This window comes from Etheostoma spectabile, chromosome 15, assembly GCF_008692095.1.
Source record: "Etheostoma spectabile isolate EspeVRDwgs_2016 chromosome 15, UIUC_Espe_1.0, whole genome shotgun sequence".
Lineage (NCBI taxonomy): Eukaryota > Metazoa > Chordata > Actinopteri > Perciformes > Percidae > Etheostoma > Etheostoma spectabile.
In genome coordinates, this window is record NC_045747.1 from 85,541 (window position 1) to 88,496 (window position 2,956).

At 48.8% G+C, this 2,956-nt stretch overlaps 1 protein-coding gene and 1 long non-coding RNA gene across 2 annotated transcripts in view; one reads left to right on the forward strand and one right to left on the reverse strand.

The window, feature by feature from the left end:
* The window catches only part of LOC116703639 (MAGUK p55 subfamily member 2), a 99,225-nt gene that overhangs the window by 65,671 nt on the left and 30,598 nt on the right, over window positions 1-2,956 (reverse strand). The gene's annotated exons all lie outside the window — the stretch shown is intronic.
* Window positions 1-2,956, forward strand: part of LOC116703645 (uncharacterized) — a 21,026-nt gene that overhangs the window by 13,703 nt on the left and 4,367 nt on the right. The gene's annotated exons all lie outside the window — the stretch shown is intronic.

Sequence of the window (2,956 nt, forward strand, 5' to 3'; positions counted from 1 at the left end):
AGCTCTGGGGAGTCACTCCCCAGAGACCTTATGTTCTTTTTTCCCCAGCATGTTCCCTCTGGTCCGAGAGGCTCCAAAATCATGGTAGCAGCTGTCGCCATGGTCCCGCTACACGTTCTGCAATGCCATATTCATCTTGCTACACTCTGCTGTGCCCTGCCACGTCCTGCTGTGCCTTGTAATGCCCACAGTGCCCTGCTATGCCATGAACTACTACAAAGAACTGCTACAAACTACTATTTTTGCTATTTTTGCTATTTCCACTCTTCATTCAAACCCCAACCGGCCCGTCAGACACCGCCTACCAAGAGCCTGGGTCTGTCCGAGGTTTCTGCCTAAAAGGAAGTTTTTCCTCATCACTGTTGCACTGTTGCTTGCTCTGGAAGAAACTACTAGAACTGTTGGGTCCTTGTAAATTCTGTAATGTGGTCTAGACCTACTCTATCTGTAAAGTGTCTCGAGATAACTCTTGTTATGAATTGATACTTTAAATAAAATTGAATTGAAATTGAACATTACAAGCCACATTTGCAGCACTTGTAATGGATGGTGACAGGTTTTCAAGGAGTTTACAAGTATTGCAAGAGTTTGGTGAGCAAAAAACAGTGAACTAGAGGACCTAGGACAGAGCCTTGAGGTACTCCACTGTTAAAATCAGACAAGGACACACATTTACTAGTGTTTTACCTTTTGACACAGCCAGGATAGTTGCCCGTTTTCACAAGCAATTTTCACCATTTCCACTGCTTTTGTGCTAGGCTAAGCTAACCAGCATTTGGCAGTAGCTTTATATTTAGCATACAGGCATAAAAGTCATCATCTCATCATATCAATCTCCTAATTTTCTCCCCCAAATATTGAACACTTTCTTTAAGAGAGCCAGTTGAGGTGGTTTGGACATCTGGTAAGGATGCCTTCTGGGCCCCTCCCTAGGGAGGTGTTCCAGGCACATTTCAGCAGGGAGGAGGCCTCGGGTGGTGGGATTATATCTCCAACCTGGCCTGGGAACGCTTCGGGATCCCCCGGTCGAAGCTGGTGTATGTGGCTCGGGAAAGGGAAGTTTGGGGTCACCGGCTGGAGCTGCTCCCCCCGCGACCCGATACTGGATAAGCCAACAAAGATAGATGGATGGATAGATGGATGGATGTTTTTTCAAAGTGTGAGGCCACCTGTGATTGCCCCCTGCTACCTTTGACTGCCCCCTGCCCCCTCATTTCCAACCAATCACATAATTCATCCTTCCCCGGCTGGTAGCAACCCAGGTAGTAAGCAATTCACATTGAAATTGACCCTAGTCTACCCTGATCTAACCGACCTTGCAAACTCGCGAAGCCAAGTAAATAAAGGAAGGTTAACCCATTCAAACAAACACACAGTCAACCTGGGTATAACCCTGATTGAGCATTGGTGTGAAAGGGGTAATAGAGTTTCTGAGAGATCAAACCAAGGTTTCAAAGTCACGTCAACAGACAACTACTGGAATTTTTTAAGGCACCTCCATTAGTAAAAAGAGGGTGAAAAGATGGACCAACAAGTCAAAGCTGGATTTACAGGCCTAATTTGACTGTACTGATTGGAGTGTTTTTGAGGCTGCAGCCACTGATCTGGACGAACTAACCGACACTGTGACATCTTACATCAGCTTTTGTGAGGACATGTGTGTGCCGACAAAATCCTTCTGCACACATAACAACCAAAAACCCTGGTTCACGGCAAGACTCAGGCAGCTCCATCAGTCAAAAGAGGAGGCCTTCAGAAGTGGTGACAGAGTCCTGTATAACCAGTCAGGAACACATGGACCAAAGAGATCAAAGCAGCTAATAGGAGCTATGCTAAAAAGCTGGAAAACAGCTTTTCAAACAACGATCCTCGGTCAATGTGGAGAGGCCTGCAGACTCTCACTAACTACAGGAGACCATCCCCCAACACTGCTGGTTCTCAACAACTGGCTGACAAGTTGAACAGCTTCTACTGTAGGTTTGAAAAGACCACAGTCACACCCCTCCCCCACACCAACTCACACTTCAGTCAATCACCTCCCCCCCTCTGACCTCTCACCTGCACTCACGTTCTGTGAAGTGGATGTGCGCCAGCTCTTCCAGAGGCAGAAGACCAGAAAGGCTCATGGCCCAGACGGTGTGTCACCATCCTGCCTGAAAATCTGTGCAGACCAGCTGGCCCCCATCTTCACTCAGATCTTTAACATATCGCTGGAGCTATCTGAAGTTCCCTTCTGCTTCAAACGCTCCACGATCATCCTAGTCCCCAAATAACCCTCCATCTCCGGACTAAATGACTACAGGCCTGTCGCACAGGCCTGACATCTGTAGTCATGAAGTCCTTTGAAAGACTGGTGTTTGCTCACCTGAAGGACATCACAGTCCCCTTGCTGGACCCCTTGTAGTTTGCCTACAGGGCTAACAGGTCTGTGGATGATGCAGTCAACTTGGGACTGCATCACATCCTGCAACACCTCGACTCTCCCGGGGCTTATGCAAGGATCCTGTTTGTTGTCTTCAGCTCAGCGTTCAACACCATCATCCCGGACATCCTCAGCACCACACTCTCCCAGCTCACTGTCGCCCTCCCCTGTCAGTGGACACAAACTTCCTGCTGACAGGAGTCAGCAGTGAGGCTGGGGAACATCACATCCAGCACACGGACTATTAGCACTGGCGCCCCCCCAGGGGTGTGTGCTCTCCCCACTGCCCACAGTCTTGAGCTTAACACGCTCAAGACTGTGGAGATGATTGTGGACTTCAGGAAGCACTCTCCCCCCATCACCATACTCAAAAGCCCTGTGTCTGCTGTGGAATGCGTCAGGTGGCTGGATCCCTATATCCCAACACAGTCACCATCATCAAAAAGGCCCAGCAGAGGATGTACTTCCTGGGCCAGCTTAGGAAGCTCAACCTGCCTAAGGAGCTGCTGATCCACTTTTACACAGCCATCGTCC